The sequence below is a fragment of the Vombatus ursinus genome, unplaced genomic scaffold (assembly GCF_900497805.2).
Source record: "Vombatus ursinus unplaced genomic scaffold, bare-nosed wombat genome assembly UNPS02014832.1, whole genome shotgun sequence".
Taxonomy (NCBI): Eukaryota; Metazoa; Chordata; class Mammalia; order Diprotodontia; family Vombatidae; genus Vombatus; species Vombatus ursinus.
Window position 1 is genome coordinate 13,004,768 of NW_020954610.1, and position 6,000 is coordinate 13,010,767.

At 37.5% G+C, this 6,000-nt stretch overlaps 1 protein-coding gene across 2 annotated transcripts in view; it reads right to left on the reverse strand.

Moving 5' to 3' along the window:
* The window catches only part of LOC114025753 (testis-expressed protein 10-like), a 65,231-nt gene that overhangs the window by 53,177 nt on the left and 6,054 nt on the right, over positions 1-6,000 (reverse strand). The gene's annotated exons all lie outside the window — the stretch shown is intronic.

Consider the following 6,000-nt stretch of genomic DNA (forward strand, 5'->3'; position numbering starts at 1 on the left):
ATGCTACGTTAACAAAACTGAGTGAAAAGTCCTCTTCAAAAGTCACAAAATGATCTTTGTAGTCAGAAAATAGAGGGTGGGGGTGGTGAGCCCAGGGGATGAGAAAGAAAAAAGGGGGCCAGAAATGCCCCTAAACCCATGAGTCTTCCCTTTTCATCCACCCCTAAATAGAACCAGCTTACAGAGTTGTACAGCATAACTTATACACCAACTGCAATTATTCAAAGTCAAAAACATTTACCAAACAATTACTATATGCAGGGGCTGGACTACTAGGCAGGTATTAATTAAAATAGGTTTTTCCCCTCATGAAGCTCACAACCTTAAGTAATGGGGTAATGACACAAACATAACCATAATATTAAAAACTACTTCTAATTCATGCATGTGCATTAAGTATATAAACCTGTTTTTGTAAACATCAATTGGCTACCTATTACTAGGGTCCCAGGAACCTTGGGAAAGTGATCCTTGACTCCACTGAAAACATTGTTTTCATATTTCAAACCTGATAACTTCCCAGGGAAAGACTGGGTTTTATAGTAAAATCCAACTTGAGGCCAGTTCCCTTCTCTCCTTGTGTGCCCTTTTGCATTTCACAACATACTTAGCCAATTTTAAATAGAAGTTGTGTTCAGCCTCCTTAAGAGTAAAGTAAAAAGTAGTTTGTCTACAAATTAATTATCCATTTTGTAAATTAACAGCCTCAAACTAAGGGTTTTTTCATATTATGTGAATTGGGTAGATTACTAGATTTAACAGCTGACACTGATTAAAACTAGTTGATTTATAACATCCAAGTGAAAAATATAATATAATGAATTTTCTCAAAAGAAATACAATAGCTCTAGAATTTAAGAATTAGAAATTGAGGGGATGCCCATCAACTGAGGAATGGCTGAAAAAGTAGTAATACATGAATGTAATGGAATGCTATTGTTCTATAAGAAATGATGAGTAGGCAGATTTCAGAAAAACCTGGAAAGACTTACATGACTTGATGCTGAGTGAAATGAGCAGAACCAAGTAGAACATTGCACACAACAACCTCAACATTGTATGATGATTAACTATGATAAGACTCAGGTCTTCTCAGCAATACAACCATCCAAAATAATTCCAAAGACTCATGATAGAAAATGCTAACCAGCTGTTACTGGAAGATGGTGGAGTAAACGCAGTGACTTGCTTGAGCTCTCCCCCAAAACCCATCCAAATACCTGTAAAAAATGGCTCTTAACAAATTCTAGAGTGGCAGAACCCACAAAAAAAACAGAGTGAAACAAATTTCCAACCCAAGACAACCTGGATGGTTGATTGGAAAGGTCTATCGAGCCAGTGGGGAGAGGAATGCAGTTTGGTGTGGGCGCACAGGCAAAACAGGCTTCAGTGAACCTGGAGCAGCCCTCAGAGGACTGAATCACGAGCCCCTGTGGTGGTTTCCAGATTTCTCAACCCACAAAGGCCAAAGACAACTTAGAAGGTAAGTAGGAAAAGTCTGACCACTGTGAGAGAGAAGCTCCATCTCAGCTCCAGTCCTGTGCATGTCCCTGGGGTGGCAGCTGCTTCTAGAATTTCTGGCCCACAGAATGAAGGGGAATTGAGTGGCTGATCAGAGGGGGATTGCAGGGAGCTCTTTGCTGGTACAGGATTCTCTTGCTTTACCCTTACTTGGATCTGGGTCACAGTTCCAGGTGGCGGTTCTGGGACAAGGAGCAGTGCTGGCATGGTAGAACTTGTGGTGGTGGTGGAAAAGGAATCCTCCTCATATTTCCAAGATTGAAAACAGTGCCTGTGCTCACTCACAGACCAGAGCACGAGCCAGGAAAGGAATAAACACCTTACCCCTTAACATATTACCTTAGAAGAACAGAAAATTTACAGATCCCTAGAAGTATCTCAGAAAACAGCTGCACAAAACCCCTGAAACTTAGGACAGTACATTCTCCACACTGGAAGCAGACTCCTACCTTAACAAAGAGTGTAAAACTCAAATAACTGGCTGGGAAAATGAGCAAACTGCACAAAAAAAGTCAGACCACAGAATCTTTCTTTGGTGACAAAGAAGATCTAAACATACAACCAGAAGAAGACAACAAAGTCAAAGCTCCTACATCGAAAGCCTCCAAGAAAAAGATGAAATCAGTCCCAGGCCATGGAAGAGCTCGAAAAGGATTTTGAGAAGCAAATAAGAGAAGGAGAGGAAAACCTGGGAAGAGAAATGAGAGGGATGCAAGAAAATCATGAAAAACAAGTCAACAGTTTGCTAAAGGAGACCCAAAAATATACTGAAAGAAGTAACACTTTAAAAAATAGCCTAACCCAAATGGCAAAAGAGGTCCAAAAAGCCAATGAGGACAAGAATGCCTTAAAAAGCAAAATTGGTCAAATGGAAAAGGAAGTCCAGAAGCTTACTGAAGAAAATACTTCCTTAAAAATTAGAATGGAGCAATTGGAAGCTAGTGACTTTATGAGAAATCAAGACATTGTAAAACAAAAGCAAAAAAATGAAAAAATAGAAGACAATGTGAAATATCTCACTAGAAAAACAACTGACCTGGAAAATAGATCCAGGAGAGAGAATTTACAAATTATTGGACTATCTGAAAGCCATCATCAAAAAAAGAGCCTAGACATCATCTTTCAAGAAATTATCAAGGAAAACTGCCCTGATATTCTAGAACCAGAGAGTAAAAGAGAAATTGAAAGAATCCACCAATCACCTCCTGAAAGAGATCCCCAAAGGAAAACTCCTAGGAATATTACAGTCAAATTCTAGAGTTCCCAGGTCAAAGAAAAAAATATTGCAAGCAGCCAGAAAGAAACAATTCAAATATGTGAAAACACAATCAGGATAACACAAGATTTAGCAGCTTCTACATTGAGGGCTGAGAATATGATATTCCTGAGGTCAAAGGAGATAGGATTACAACCAAGAATCACCTACCCAGCAAAACTGAGTATAAACCTTCAGGGGGGAAAATGGACATTCAGTGAAACAGAGAACTTTCAAGCATTCTTGATGAAAAGACCAGAGCTGAATGGAAAATTTGACTTTCAAATACAAGACTCAAGAGAAACATGAAGAGGTAAACAAGAAAGAGAAATCATAAGGGACTGATAGATAGATTGATAGATAGATAGATAGATAGATAGATAGATAGATAGATAGATAGATAGATAGATAGATAAAGGGCACAGGTGAGTTGAAGATGAAGGGCTGATATCTGGAGAATAAAATTAAGGGGTAAGAGAAGATTATACTGGGAGAAGGAGAAAGGGAGAGGTAGAATGGGGTAAATTATCTCACATAAAACAGGTAAGAAAAAGCTTTTACAGTGTAGGGGAAACGGGGGAAGGTGACAGGGTATGAGTGAATCTTATTCTCATCATATTTAGCTTAAGGAGGGAATAACATACACACTCAACTGGGTATGGAAATCTATCTCACCCTACAGGAAAATGGGGGGGGGGGGAAGAGATTAGAGAGCAGGGATTGATAGAGGAGAGGGAATAACCAGAAGCAAACACTTCTGAGAATGAACAGGGTCAAAAAAAAGAATAGAATAAATGGGGGGCAGGATAGGATGAAGGAAAATATACTTAGTTTTCCACAACATGACTACTATGGAAGTATTTTGCATGATTACACATGTATAACCTGTATCGAGTTGCTTATTTTTTCAATGAGGGTGGGTGGGGAGGGAAAGGAGAAAATTGGGAAACCAAAGTTTTAAATACACATGTTAAAAAAAAATTGTTTTCACATTCAACTGGTAAATAAGATACACAGGTAATGGGGCATAGAAATCTATCCTGCCCTACAGGAAAACTGACGGGGAAGGGGATAAGAGAAGGGGGGGAGAAATAGAAGGGAGGGAGAAATAGAAGGGAGGGCAGATTAAGGGAAGGGGTACTCAGAATGCATGCCATCTTGGAGTAGAGGGAGGGACAAGATGGGGAGATAGTACAGAACTCAAAATCTTGTGGAAGTGAATGTTGAAAACTAAAAATAAATTGATTTAAAATATATATTGCTGTTACTGTGGGAAAAAAAAAAAGGAAGAAAGAAAGAAAGAAAATGCTAACCACATCCAGAGAAAGAACTATGGAGTCTGAATGCAGATTGAAGCAAACTATTTTCATTTTTCTTTCTCTTTTTTGTTTTTTTCTTTCTCATGGTCTTTCCCTTTTGCTCTGATTATTCTTTCACAATATAACTAACGTGAATACATGTTTAACATGATTGTACATGTATAGCCTATATCAGATTGCTTGCTGTCTTAGGGAGGAGGAAAAGAGAAAAATTTGGAATTCAAAAGTCTACAAAAATGAATGTTGAAAACTATCTTTACATGTAATTGGAAAAAAAAATAAAGTACTATTAAGGAGGAAAAAATAGCCAATGACAACTTTAAATTTACACAATAGTGATAAGGAATAAATTGCACATTACAGAAACAAAATTTATAAAGAATTAAAGAACACTGGCCTCAAATCTTCCCTTCAAAACCAGAGACTAAAAATAAATAAATAAATAAAAATAAAATTAAAATTAAAAGAACCAGAGACTACTAATACATTAGGGGTTTGCGTTGTTGTTCAGTCTTTTCAGTCACGTCCAACTCTTCATGATCCTATTTTGGAGTTTTCTTGGCAAAGATACTGGAGTGGTTTGCCAATTCCTTCTCCAGCTCATTTTATAGATGAGGAACTGCAGCAAACAGGGTTAAGTGACTTGCCCAGGGTCACACAGCTAGTGTCTGAGGACAGATTTTAACTCAGGTCCTCCAGACTCAAGGGCTAGTACTCTATCCACTGAACCATTTAGCTGCCCCTAGGGGCTTGAAAGATAATAAAAAAGCAAATATCTCTTACAAAACGGGGAGGGGGTGGGGGGGGTTGTAAGCCAGAACTCCATTAATACTTAATACAGGATGTCATGTCTTAGGATACAAACTTTTGCATATAATGGTTATATATAACTGTAGTCCCAGCACTCACACCACTGATTCTGTGCAATGGATCAGATAAGCATGCTTAAGGAAACTGTAAAGAAGATGCTTTAACATGTTACCAATATCATTTTAAGGTAATGGCAAGTCCTAAAAGGGCTGGTTAGGTCCTCTCTGAAATGTGCCCTTCCTTTGGTTCACTATCCCCAGCAATGGACTGGTGCTATTACTTAGATATCACATCACATAGTAGAGATAAAAAGTTGGAAAGATCATCTAGCTCAAATGATCTTTCCAAAATAAGCAGTAGGACTCAACTAGGACTAAAATCTATTGTCTTCTAACTCTAAATCCAATGTATATTGTTTTTACTGTATTAAGTTACTGGGGCCATAAGATGGCTTGGAAATAACATCGCACATAACTACCCTATCAATATTTGATATATGTGAATCTAGTGATTAACTTTTTCAAATAAAATAGTATTAAGTCTTAGAATAAAGGAATACAAAAATAAAGCACAATGTACTAATACTATCTAATACCTTGAAGCTAGTATATTTTGACACTATCATACTCCACTTATTAATGATGGGTTTTTTAAAAATTCTATTTACAAGATATAGCTAGAGAGTAATAGGAATTATTTGGATGAGTACGCATTTATTCTAACGATGGGGCTTTTGCTCAAAACAATTTTGAAGTTTCTCTTTATTTCTTCAGAGCTAAGTGGAATCCACAGAAGAAAAAGTTTATTTTAAGGTTATCCCATTCTCCCAACCCTCAAATATGACATCACCATTATTTGATTTAGGAATCCCAAATAATCTACTCCAACTGTACATAAGAATTCTCTCCATAATTAAAATAACTGACCCTCTGCTTAAATACAACACTTTCCCTAATAAGGTAGCCCATTCCATCTTCAGATGCTCTTGCTAAAAATATTTCCTCATGTTGAGCTAAAACCTGCTTCCTTATGACTTCTCTTACACACAACACACACACACACACACACACACACACACACACACACACACACACA